The sequence below is a fragment of the Neomonachus schauinslandi genome, chromosome 12 (assembly GCF_002201575.2).
Source record: "Neomonachus schauinslandi chromosome 12, ASM220157v2, whole genome shotgun sequence".
In the NCBI taxonomy this organism is placed as follows: Eukaryota; Metazoa; Chordata; class Mammalia; order Carnivora; family Phocidae; genus Neomonachus; species Neomonachus schauinslandi.
In genome coordinates this window covers 26574326-26588710 of record NC_058414.1, presented here as the reverse complement: position 1 = coordinate 26588710, position 14385 = coordinate 26574326, and the positions used below count along the sequence as shown (strand labels likewise).

The window sequence follows — 14385 nt, the reverse complement described above, 5'->3', positions numbered from 1 at the left end:
GGAAATCAAATAATCTACTTCTTATTTTAATATCAGATTAGGATATGTATTTGGATTTCAGTTTAGATGACTTATCAAATTTTAGAAAATACTACTTTTTATGTCAAAAATTGTGTTTTGGAGAATTTCAAAAAATAAGCAGGCTACACATTTGAAAATAAAAGATTATAAGGGCATGGTCATTAATATGACAGATTACTAAATGGTACACATTTAGATCATTTTTTCCTTAATTGCATTTTTAAAACATACATGGCATTATAATACTGCATAATTATTGCTCCGAGCAATATGGCCACTGGTTTTAGAACTACAAAACACCCTTACACAGGTAGTAGAGATCTCTGATTCTTCTAAGGAATAAACCCCTCTATACCTTGTCAATTTGAACATTATCAATTATGCTGAGTTTTTGTTTGTTTACTTGTTTGTGTTCTTATGTGAACCAAAACGTATGACAGGTTTCTACGCTTTTTATTTTGAAAAAATTTTAGATTCCTAGAAAATTCTGGACTCCCAGAAAATAGTATGGTCAGTTCTTCTGCCCATCCTTTACTCAGTTTCCCTAATGTTAACATCTATCTAATAACGATCAGGAGATCAGAACCAGGAAGTAAACATTAGTTAATATGGTACTATTAAAACAGCTACAAGCCTTGGGGTGCCTGGCTGGCTCAGTCAGTAGAGCATGCAACTCTTGATCTCAGGGTTGTAGGTTCAAGCCCCACCTTGGGTGTAGAGATTACCTAGAAGTAAAATCTTTAAAACACACACACGCACATCTACAAGCCTTCTCTAGAGTTTTAGTTTTCCCACTTACCCACTAAATTCTTTTTTTTTTTCCTGGTCCAGGATCCAATACGGATCTCATATTGCATTTAGCTGTCATCCCTTCTTCGTCTCCAGTCTGATAGTTTCGCAATCTTTGTGTTTCATGACCTTGATGCTTTTAAAAGATAATGGAATTTTCATATCATAAATTTTTTTTGTTTAGATCTTTGAGACAAAATATAAATTCTGTCAAAGTTAATGACTTTTGAAATATGAATAGTACCTGTCTTCTCATTCAGGTATATTCCTTGTGTTTATAGACACTGTACATCAACAGAAAATATTCATAAATATATATGAACATATGTAGAGGTGATATATCTAACATGGTATATATGCTGGAGGGTTTTTTTTTTTCCTGCAAGGACTGATATAACAAAGGACAAAAATAGATATTTTTTCAGTTTACTTGCTCCTGTTCTTTGCATATTTTAGACCATGGAGCATGAAGATGTGGAACAGGTTTTGCTTTGAGCAATTGTCCTCTCTTTATTTTCATAGAGAATGAATCGATTAATAGTCTAATGCTGTTTTCCTTTTAAGATTGGGTAATTTTTCTCCTACCAGAGACAGATAATTTAAACTTTCATAGTTTTATTGCATGCACACTGTATTTTAAGCACTGATGACAATTCCAGGGGTAAATCTTAAAATCCATGGGCTCTATGGATTGGAATAATTACAATGGAATAACTCTATGGAATAATTACTTCTACAAACTATTTCAGTTCCCTCCAGCTCATAAAGCAAAACAACATTGTACTTTCCAACAATGCCAATTTTTTTTTTAGTGCAAACAACAGAAATCTTACTAAATCACCAGAATTCTATATCACTGTATCTATCTTCTAGCTGTATTATTGCTTTTATACTGCGTTAGTCATCCCCTCAACCTTCTTACCTGTCTTTTGCAACTTATTATTTTGTTTTATTAGGAAAAAGTTTTAAAATATAGGAAAGACAGAAATGAGAGCTACTAATATCTCATTATAAATACTCTAGCCTGAAAACTAAATTCAGTTTCCTCTGTATATAGATTTTACGAAATGAGAAACAAGAATCATTGTTTTGAACAATATGTTTACTAGTAGGGTTCTGTATCATCTCTCTGCATGCCCCTTTTTCTTTTGATATTTACCTAATATAAAAATAAAAATATTTCCCCATTATTTTCCCTTGCATTGGATACTACTGAATATATTTTCCATGTGTACTTGGGTAGCATAATTTCATAGTAAATGAAATGTTTTGAAGCAATTCATGTTGTTTTCAACTAAATCTTCAGTACCTCAAAGGGATTTAAATACACGTATATGCAAAGCTAGAGTGAGAAATGACTTCTATGGCAAACAAGATCTAAAAGGTCTAAGCTAACGGCAGGCAAACGCTAGCACAGAGCATCTGTGCTCCTGGCTGATCTCTCCGTTGTTTGCCACTCAACCAAAAGCCTTTTTTGCTTAGCTGAACATTTGGTGATATTAAAGATTTACTGTTGTTTTTTTGGCTATGGTTACCACTTTTGATGTTAACGTTTTTAATAAAAATTAAGGGTAGATTTTTTTTTTTTAGAGTTACATACTGAAATATTTGCAGAGGAAACAATATCTTGTCTGGGATTTCTTTCAAAATTAGTTGTGTGGAGAATGGTGAAGGAATAGATGAGAAAATTGACCATGATTTGATAATGGTTGGAGTTGGAAGATTGACCACACTGGGTTTTATTATAGGCTTGCATTACTTTTTCATATATATGACTTTTTCCATAATAAAAAAAATAAGTTCCTGTTTGTTTTTCATATTTAGAGAAAATGAGCAGTGGCTTGTAGCTTCATCAGTAGTGAAAAAGCTATCTAACCAAAAATTTAAATGCCTTTGTAAACACGATAGGATGTAAGCAAGGAAGGAGTAAAGAATAAAATGTAATATATCTGCCCTCCCTAGCAGAAGGTCCAAATAGTCATTAGTGCATTTTCATTTTGGTTATATAAACCCACTGAAAGTAGAAAAACTGTGTATCTTTTATGATAGTTTAATAAACCATTCTAGGGGTGCCTGGGTGGCTCAGTTGGTTAAGTGTCTGCCTTCCACTCAGGTCATGATCCCAGAGTCCTGGATCAAGCCCCGCATTGGCATTGGGCCTTGGCATCTTAGGGTCCCTAGTCAGCGGGGAGCTTGCTTCTCTCTCTCTGCCCCTCCCCCACTCGTGCTCTCTCTCTTGCTCTCAAATAAACAAATGAAATCTTCTTTAAAAAATTAAAGAAAATAAACCACCCTAACAGGGTGTAGCGTTAAAATGTTTTATAAGAATTACGTGAAACAAGTATACCTCACACAAAAAAAAGAAAAAATATTTTTATTTTTTGGAATCAAAAAGAATTTCAAAATAGAAGACAGGAATAGAAAGTGTGTGTTTTATTTATCGTTTCCTCTGTGCGTTTCGCAAAGTTCGAGCAGGAGACCCTCATGGTTTCCAAGATCCTTTCAGGGGGTCCACAAAGAACTGTTTTCATAGTAAATGGTAAGGTAGCATTTGCCTTACACCCCCGTTTTCTTGTGAAAATGCACAGTAGAGGTCTTTGGAGGTTACACAATGTGTGCCATCACAACAGGCTGTACGCAGAGCAGATATGAGCATTTAGCTGTATTTCATTTAGCTCAATTTTCAGTGGATTTGCAATAATGTGAAACAACACCACCCATCTCATAAGTGTTTTATTTTTAAATACAGTCACTTTTATTAAAAATATAATTATTTTAACATAGAATGAGTTCATTTTAAATTCATGAATAAATGTTTTTAAATTCTCAGTCTTAAATTATGATACAGGCCTGTAATCCATATGAACAAAAGCTCTTTGAGGTCCTTAGTAATATTAAAGAGTATAAATGGCTATTTAAAACAAAATGTATGAAAACCATTACTCTAAGGATATTTATAGAGAACATTAAAAAAATATAAATAAGCTTTTTTTCTTCCTGTAAAAAAAACTATACAACATAAAATGTATTTTGCAACTGTTTTTATAACTTATATTGGATAAATTTTTAATTGTTAATATTTATTGAACACCCCTGGTGTGGTTTACATTGGGTTGATTGCTAGGGTAATAGAATGAACACAACACATATCCTTATCTACAACTTACTCGTAATTCAGTAGTAAAATCTGAAATATAAGTAATTATTACAACAGAATTTTAGGAATAACTTAGATAAAGGCAAGGAATTTATAAAACATTATTTTCATACCTATACACTTGTATGTATAAGTGTGTACACACATATATTTATGTACCACTATTTATATTTTTGTGATGTTCACAGAGAGAAATACATGAATACAGTCTTCTTTTAAATGATCCATAATTTTTAGAACATAGATCCTTTGACTATTAACTGAAAACTTCAAAGATAGAGTGATAGGTACTGATCAACAACTGTATAATGATTTTGAAAGTCTTTATTCCACCAAACACAAGGCTGCAAAGTGGAGAGAATAGGTAGTGAATTTTAGCAGAAAGACCTGAGTTGGAGTTCAACTCTATTGCTTATTTAAATTTTGAGAATAAATTTGCTTATCTGGAAAATAAGACCAGCTCTATGTATCTCACATAATTGCAAATGAACCTAGCACAAAATCCTATACTTACTATACACTCAATGAATGTTATTTCCCTCTTCTCTTAGAGAGAAATTATCAGGGGAAAAAAGAATAAAATGTAATGCTCAAGAAATGAATCTGTTTCTTTTTTATTTCAAACCATCTTATGGCTCCAGAAACACAGCTGTTTCAAACAAGCCAAAGAAATTCTTCTGATTTCAAAAAAGATATTTGCTTATGTATGGTTCCATAACAGGCTGGCTACATCTGCAAGGCTAGAAAGACTAATTAGCAAGTGTAATAGGGAAGAACACTAAATATGTTTAGGTTCAAAAGACAGCAGTGTCTTCAGTGGAAATAGTGGCTCATTTTCTATTCTTCGTTAGTCTACCATCTTTATGAGCTTTTAGAAATAGGAGACAAATGTAACAGATCTCATTGGCTCTGAGTTGGTAGCAATGCCAAATATGGATAGCTCTTTTTTATTGTTATTATTTAAACTGCTTTAATAAGGTACAATTTACATATCATAAATGTATACATTGTAAGTGTAGAAATCGATTACTTTTAGTAAATGTGTGGAGTTGTGTGACCATCACCACGATCTTGTTTTAGAACATTTCAGTCATTACAAAAATTTCCCTTGAGCCTGCTAGCAATATCCACCTTCAACGGTCCTCTCCCAGCCACAGGTGAAAGATTTACTTTCAGTCTCTAAGTTTGCTTTTTCTGGGCATTTCATATAAATTGAATCATTCAGTGTGCAGTTTTGGTGTCTGGCTCCTTCACTTACCAACATTTTTGAAGTTATCTTTTTGTCACCTGTATCGGTAGATTGCTCTTTTTGTTGCTAAGTAGTCCATTATTTGGATAGTCTACATTTTTTTATCCATTGGATTTTCCCAGTTTTTAAATAATTTGCATACAAGTTTGAATTTGGACATATGATATTTTTTAATGGTTTCCTAGAAATGGAATTGTTGGGTTCTATGGTAAGTTTCTTTTTAACTATTTAAGAAACTGACAAATAGTTTTCCAAAAATGAGTGTACCTTATTACATTCTTTCCAGCAGTGTCTGATGGTTCTACTTTCTCCATGTCATAGCCAACACTTGGTAATGGCTATCTTTTGGGGTGGGTGTGGATGAAAACTCATTGTTTTAACTTGCAATTTCCTAATAACTTATGTAATGAGCATGTTTTCAGGTGACTATAAACAATGCATATGTCTTCTCTGGTGAAATGTCTGTTCAGATACTTTGCTAATTGTTTATTTGGGTTGTTTGTCTTCTTAACGAGTTGTAAGACTTCTTTACATATTTTGGATATAAGTCCTTTATAAGGTATATGACCTGAACATATTTTCTTCTAGTCTGTGTCTTGTGTTTTTATTTTCTTAACAGTTTATTTTAAAGGAAAAGTTTTACATTTTAATGGAATTCAATTTATCAGTATTTTTTTCTTTAGGGACCAGGCTGCTCCTGATAGAGTGTTAAAAACTATCCCAGGATCACAAAGATTTTCTTTTATTTTTTTATATCAGAAAGGTTATACATTTAGGTTTATAACCTATTTTGTGTTGTGTTTTGTATATGGTGTGAGGCAGAGGTCCACGTTCGTTTATTTTAAAGCACAAATATGGATATCTGTTTGAGCGAGCATCTTAAAAAAAAAAAAATCCCCCATCGAATTGCCTTAGCACGTTTGTAAAAAACCAATCTACCATTAATACAAGGATTTATTTCTAGATTCTCAGTTCTCTTCTCTTTGAGTATGTGCCTGTTATTTCACCAATACTATACTCTCTTGTTTACAGTTAATTTATGTTAAGTTTTGGAATCTGGTAGTCTAAATCCTCCTTTTGAAAATTGTTTCAGCTACTGTAGATCCTTTTAATTTCCATAATATTTTAGCATCAGTCTGCTGGGATTATGACGGGGGTTGCCTTGAAATGATATACTCAACTAATGAATCATGTTATATCACATTATATCAAAAACTAATGATGTACTATACCTTGGCTAATTGAATTTAAATTAAAAAATAAAAATAAATAAAAATTTTTTTTAAATGTAAATGAAAGAATACTAAAAACAAAACTAAACAAAACAAAAAAATTATAGATCAGTTTTGAGAGAATTGCTATTTTAACAACACTGAACCAACCCATCCATGAACATGTAATATTTCTTCATTTACTTAGATCGTTAGTATTTTTCAGTAAGGTTTTATAGTTTTTAGTGTATAAGACTAGCATTTCTTTTGTTAAATATCTCTTAAATTATTTTATTCTTTTTGTTGCTATTATAAATGGAGTTGTTTTCTTAATTTCAATTTGGGCTATTCACTGCAATTTTATAGAAATACAATTAATTTTTGTATATTGATCTTTTAGCTTATAATCTTGCTAATGTTGTTTTTAGTTCTATGAGATTTTTTTTGTGGAATCATTAAGATTTTCTAAGGATGCAAGTTCATGTCATCTACAAATAAAGACAGTTTTACTTCTTCCATCCCAATTAGGACTGCTTAATTTTTTTTTCCTTATTGCACTTGCTAAAACTTGCTGTACAATGTTGAACTGAGTAATGAGAGTAGACATCCTTGCTTTATTCCTAAAGAATGTTAGTGTCTAATTGTAATGAGAATGCAGGGACTCTGCCCTATACCTGCCATAGAGATCCTTCCTCTCCCCCCCCTTCTTTAATACTCAATGGAAGAGATATTTTGGCCTAACATTTTAAAAAGCTGAGCAGAAATGTTTCAGAACAGCTTTAAAGGCCAACAACAGTTAGTTAACCTTATTTTAATTTTTTAAATAAAATTGGATTGCAGAGATGAGAGTTACAGGAGAAAGTGTAACTGTCATCCCGAGACAATGTATGTTCCGTTCTAACTGCTAGAACTTGAACAGGTCCTACAAAGTGAACCTTGACACAGAAATTTCTCCCTTCTCATTCAGGATGATTTTTTCACTTTCATTCTCATTTTAAGAGTGCAGTTATATAAATACAATTTCTCATTGTAAGAGTACAGTTATATATGATACAATTTCTCATTGTAAACCTCTCAAATTATTTTTAGGGACAAACTGAGTATAAACCTATAGACACAGGGGAGCCTGGGTGGCTCAGTCAATTAAATGGCCAACTCTTGATTTCGGCTCAAGTCATGATCTCAGGGTCCTGGGATTGAACCCTGCATCAGACTCCATGCTCAGTGCGAAGTCTGCTTGAGAATTCTCTCTCTCTCCCTCAAACTCTGCCCCTTTCCACCCCCACATGCTTTCTCTCTCTCTTTCTCTCTCTCTCTCTCTGACTCTTTCTCTCAAAAAAATAAATCTTAAAAAAAAATACCCTATAGATATAAAATGCAGATCAGGTTGAATCTCTTCTAAAACTCACAACTTCTGCCTGGTAAATTTTAATGAAAGCTTGCACTCGTTTCCCGAGTAACAAAGGAAGTGTTTATTGTCCAGGCCAGTTCCACATCAACATCATCACTTCACCTGACATCTGTCAGGATAAATATTGCTTGTACAATTCTGTTCCTGCTAAGGCAGTGCTTTGCTTCTAACTGGAGGTTGGTTAGCACATTATTCTATACACTCTTCATAAAATTAAATTAAAGGAATTGATGTTTGATTCCATGAGAAGGTGAAGACATTCAAGATATTTAACCTTAGAGAAGAGAGGACAAACAGTAATGTTAATGTGAAATTTAAGGGTGTAAATCAGAAATGTACGTGAATTGGCTACAGGTAAATGGGCAATAAGAAATGAAATTCAATTAAAGGAGTAAGGATTTATATTGATCTCCTAGGATATTTTATTGACATTTAGAGTCATGAGCAGAAGAATATAGAAAGAACAAGGATGTAGGAGTCATGAAAAAAAAAATGGGCTCGAATCTTAACTTCTTCCATGCTGGACAATGTGGGAAAGTTTCTAAATTTTCTTAGTCTCAGCTTCTTTGTCTTGAGATGATATGGACAGTACCTAACATAAGAAGTTGTAGAGATAATTTTTAATGTAAAAAAAAAAAGTTTAAGACACATAGAAGAAACTCTTCCTATTTTTGCCTCTCTCCCTGAAGATGATACTAAAGAGTTTGAAAAAAATCAAATAATATATTAAATACAAAAAAAAATTGGCACACAGTACAGAAACCAAACAGAATTCATACAAAGTCATGTATTTTGAGACATTTGACAGTTAAAAGTTCAACAAATATGATGTAATAGAAAATTGGATGAAAATAAAGAAAAGCAACTCTCTTTTTGTTTAAAGCACAATCTCAATGGAATGTTCTTGAATATTCATAGCTGGTCACCTAGCAACATGTAACACTTCTTGTTCTTTTCAGGTAGTAGTAAGAATTTTTTAAATAGAGTAATGAAAATAACCAAAATAACTACATTAGATAACTCTTTAGTAAAAAGTATCTCCTGATATATACTGGAAGATAGAAGCTGTTGACTGTTGAATACTTCCTTCACCAATAGCAAATTGATTTTGATGAGAACAGGTTTAGACTGTAGTGCAGACATAATCTGGACACCTGGATTTTAGTTTTATGTCTAAGTGACTCTGCAAATTCAGAACTTCTCTTACCTAATCAGTTTCTCAATTCTTCCCAAAACTTGTGGTAATCATAACCATTATTATGCTACCAGGCTTGTGCGTACTTTGTTCTTTACAGATTTGCATACCAAGCTCTAAGTATTAATCCAATTACATATTCATTTAACAGATACAGATGCAGTTCATATTTGTAATACAAATGCAAAAATACAAAAATGATTAAAACCGTAATACTAAAAAAGTAACAATTTCTTCTTTGTCATGTTTATTAAAGATATAAGATGGTATAACCATTTATGCATCAGTAGAAAAATAAAAATTATATTACATAAAACTCACATCAAGTAATCAATTTAATCAGTTCCCGCTACTGATTAAATGGTGATTTAACTGACTTGACTGAGAATTGCTAGTTCCCAACATATTTCTTCTATCCTGATGGATTCTTCCTTTAATGGCGTAATTGCAATCCCTCTCATCACTCTCCTCTCTACAAGTGAACAGGGAAAGGAAGGGCTGGATGTGCTGTTCTCAAACCCATCCCTTCTGATTCCAAACCAGATGCTCTGGTGCTAACCAGATAGGAGATGCCTTGCTAGTCACTCATTTGGAGCAAGAGTGTGGGCTTCACTCTAGCTTTGCCATATTATTAGGTGTTGCCTTGAGCACTTAGCTTTGTAAAGCCTCATTTCCCTCATGTATAAACACGGGGCTTTGTTTGTTTTTTCTTTTTCTTTTAACATCCAAAGAGATAATGTAATTTTTAAGGCATTTTCTAAGAATAAAATACGATACAATTAAATTATTTTAACACCCTTATCGTTGATGGATTAGCCCCACGAGGGAAAAATAGGTGTTTTAGTATTTATCCATTCAATATTCATCCAATTATGTATTGAGTGTTGCCTAGATGCTGTATGCTTCCTACACATATTATACCAGAATCCCAGCATTGCAGAACTGATCACAGAGCTCTTCCTCTGTTTTTGTGGGACAAAGGGTAATTTTTTCATGGCCTGTCTTCTGCTCTGTCACTGTTCATTCACTGTGGTAACTACTATAAACACAAATGTTCCACAAGTTTTGCTACCAAGATAATGTCCATCTATGTTATGTACGCAGAAAACTCAGGATACAACTTTTAGCTTTGTATTAATTTTCTACTGATGTGTAACAAATTACCACAAATTTAATGGCTTAAAGCAGCACACATTTAATATCTCACAGTTTTCTTGGGTCACCAATCCAGGCACAGCTTAACTGGGATCTCTGGTCAGGATCTCACAATGCTGCAGTCTGCATGATGCCTGAGCTGCGTTCTGTTGGGAATATCCTTCCAAGCTCCTCTGGTTATTGGCAGAATTCATTTCCTTCCATTATGGAACTAGGCTCCCTGTTTTCTCCCTGGCTGTCAGCCAGGCCACTCTCAGCATCTAGAGGCTCCTCAGCATCTTGCCCTGTGGTGCTTTCTCCTAACCTCTCACACATGGCAGGTTACTTCTTCAGGGCCAGCAGAAAACTCTCATCTTAGTTGGCTAAGATAATATAATCATGGTAGTAACTATCACATTACCTTGTCAGATCCTATTGGTTAGAACTAAGTCACACGTTCCTCCTGCCCTCAAAGGGAGGGGGTGCTTCCGGAAGTGACTCACTGGGAGTCACGATAGATGATGTCTGCCACAATCTTCTGTTACCTCCAGAAGTACAAAAGGAACACTTATTGCTAAGTTTTGAATTGCAATAGTATTTCTCTTCCTACTTCTCTTTTATTAAATAAGACTGGCACTTATTTTGAAAAGCTCATCATAGCATTACAGTAATATAAGTTTAAACTGTTCTATTTCCACTGACAATATAGGGTTACATGAGTATCTTGCAATATAACAATTTTCTTTTACACACATAGTAAATGACCCCACTCCCAGACCTGGGTTGTCATCTTGTGATCAATATCTAAACAAGTAAATATTAAGGCCATATCTATAGGAGTGCCTATGTGGCTCAGTCGGTTAAGCTTCTGGCTTCAGCTCAGGTTATGGTCTGGGGATCCTGGGATGGAGCCCTGCATCAGGCTCCCTGATCAGCAAGGAGCCTGCTTCTTCTCCCTCTCCCTGCCCCCAGCTCATGCTCATTCTATCTCTCTCTCTTTCAAATAAATAAAAATCTTAAAAAACAAAGGCCAAATCTATAAATTGACCCTACCTTTTAACTTTGTAACATCCAATTTCATATCAAAGAATTATTTCATTTTGGACCCTAAGTACTGCTAAATGAATTAAGTTTATTTTTAATTTCCTTTTATTGGAGTATCATACAAACATCTCAGATTTGGTCTTTCTGATTATAATTTTGCATTTGCCTTAAATAAGTTAGAATAAAGAAATAAATCCATGTGTTATTGAATGAATGAAGCATGATTTTTTTAGTATGGCAGTCCTGGGAAATTTTCTTGGTGGGAATTATTTCTGAAGTATTTCAGGAGAGAGAAATCCTATGCACCTTTAATAAAATTACTTTACCGGTGTACAAAATATCTTTTATTTGAAAGATGTTGTTCAACAAAGCCAGAATTCCAGTGTCTTTTGATACTTACTTGTGACTTTTTTACATCTATCTATGCACATAATGTTTTATATACACATGTATATGTGTATATATTTGGAAGATATGTGTCAGGTTATTCCTAGAAAGTTTATTGTAAGCTCTAAGGAGTGATTGTGGGAGCATCTGAAACATCAGCAGCCTTCCTGTTCTCCGGCTGTTGGACACAATGGCCCCGTAGGAATAGGATCCCATCATCTCCTGGGCATAGAGATCTCCTGGGCAGGGCATAGATAAGGAGATATGAAAGAAAGTAACCCTCAACTCCCCTTCCTGCCTCGGGTGATTGCAAGTGCAGATATCCCGTTCCTCCCTTATTCCATAACCCCCTCCTTGTGTGCCTGCGCATAGGGGAGGGTACAGGCCTGCTTTCTGGCTTCAAGATAATTGCCATCTCTTTGTATTCCCTCCCCATGCTTTGATACATCTGTCCTTGCGTTGCTGATAAAAAACAAAATAAAATTTATGTGCAGAATTCAGCTGCTGCTACTCTCCCTTGTAGAGGCAGCCCTGTATGACCCCTCAGATTGGTATCTGAGAGCATTATTTCGGTGCGCGACAACAGATATGTGTGTATATATACGTATATATAATGTTTTATATATGTATCTGTATGTGTTGTGTGTGTATATATATATATGTATATATGTCTTCCTTATTTCCGATACCAATGGCCATTTCAGTCATATGGCCCAACTTGGGCCCATCTCTTCTAGTATGGTATAAGTATGAACAACGTTTTAGACATGCTTTGTGTTGCATTTTTATCTTAGTATTAATCTTATTACATTAGAAAAGAAGAATGCAAACTTTTGTTCATGGAAATGTGACAAAAAATGTTCTCTCTGAATCCTTCATGTATGTAAAGGGTATGTATTTAAAACTAGGAAAAAGAATGCTACAGAGCAATTGACTGGATTAGAAAAAGCTAATGGGAATAGTTGAGTATGTAATTTGTATACTGAGGTTTAGAGTCAGATTAGATTTCGTATTAAGGTGGTGTTTCCATTTTCATGCTGCTGGAAACAATCAAGTAGGGATTGTTATTAAAGCAATTGATATGTGTTGTTGTATTTGTAGGAATGTTTTTTCTTATAAAGAACAAAAATTAGTAAAAATAAAGAAAAATGGTGAAGTAATGAAATATTTTTGGGGTCTTTATGTTCAAGTATTAATGAATTAATGTAGCATTTGATAAGAACACAAAGGAGAAATTACTATGGGTTTTTTTAATATAAGTTGGTATATTTTCCTAAATATTTATATAGATAATTTATAACCTAGAAATTAGTAGGTGAAAGAATATAAAAATAAACTTTCACAGTCTCACTCAGGAGTATAATTAATGTATAAACTATAAAAATAGATTTAATTGAACTATCCTTTGGGGTCTTTTCCATTATCTTTAGTACTTCATTAGCATTAATATTTATATAGATAATCTTTCTTCTTCAGCCCAACTAATGACATGACTAAATTGCAGTATATCATTATCCTGTGATAACTTTATTGTGAATAATAAACTCCATTGATTTAAGGACTACTATTCATAAGATAGTGTGTTCACTGATAAAATTTTGCTTTTCCTTGATGCTTAGATGTAGCATGTGATAGTGTCAAAATGAACCAAGTATTTTAATTTTGTCTAAACTTAATGTTCCAATAGTTACATCATAAATATTTCATATATTAAGATGAAAAGAAAAACATTTTTATAATACTCTATGTAACGTGTTAATAAGCATATAAAATTAAAGTAGATTTAAACTTTAAATGCAAATATAAAGATTGTCTCCTTAATATGCTCATGTTTATTTTATACACAGCTCATTTTATTTGTTTTTTATTTCAGCTTTATTGAGGTATAATGGACTTATAAATTTTTAAGATATTTAGTGTGCACACCATGGTGATTTGATTTACATTTATATTGTGAAAGGATCCCCCCCATCTAGTTAATTAAAACATCCATCACCTCATGTATCTATCTTCTGTGTGTGTGTGTGTGTGTGTGTAAGAACATTTAATTTCTACTCACAGCAAATTTCACTTAAACAGTACAGTGTTAACAACCATAGTCACAATGTTTTATATCAGATCCTCAGACCTTTTTCATTTTATAGCTAAAAGTTTGTACCCTCTTACCAACCTCTCCTTATTTCCCCAACTCACAGCCCCTGGCAACCACTTTTCTACTCTGTTTCTATGAGTTTTGCTTTTTCCCCATACATATATGTAATACCATGCAGCATTTGTCTTTCTCTGTCTGGTTTATTTCACGAAGCATAGTGCCCCCAAGGGCTATCCATGTTGTCTCAAATGGCAGGATTTCCTTCATTCTCATGGCTCAATAATATTCCATTGTGCATATATGTGTATATATATATATATATATATATACACATATATATATATATATATATATATATATATATATATATATACACACACACACCTTCTTTATCGAGTCATCCATCAATGAACTCAATGAATTGAGTTGTTTCCGTATCTTGGCTATTGTGAATGCTGTAATGAACATGGTAGTGCAGATATCTCTTTGAATCCTGTTTATTTTCCTTTGGATAGATAACCAGAACTGGGATTGCTGGATCGTAGGGTAGTTTTATTTTTAATTTTTTGGAGAAGCTCCACACAGTTTTCCATAGTGGCCGTAAACAATTTACATTCCTACCAGCACAGCAGTGTACCAGGGTTCCCTTTTCTCTACATCTTTGTCAACACTTGTTATCTCTTATATTTTTGATA

At 33.4% G+C, this 14385-nt stretch overlaps 1 protein-coding gene across 1 annotated transcript in view; it reads left to right on the top strand.

The window, feature by feature from the left end:
- Positions 1-14385, top strand: part of PCLO (piccolo presynaptic cytomatrix protein) — a 329508-nt gene that overhangs the window by 256924 nt on the left and 58199 nt on the right.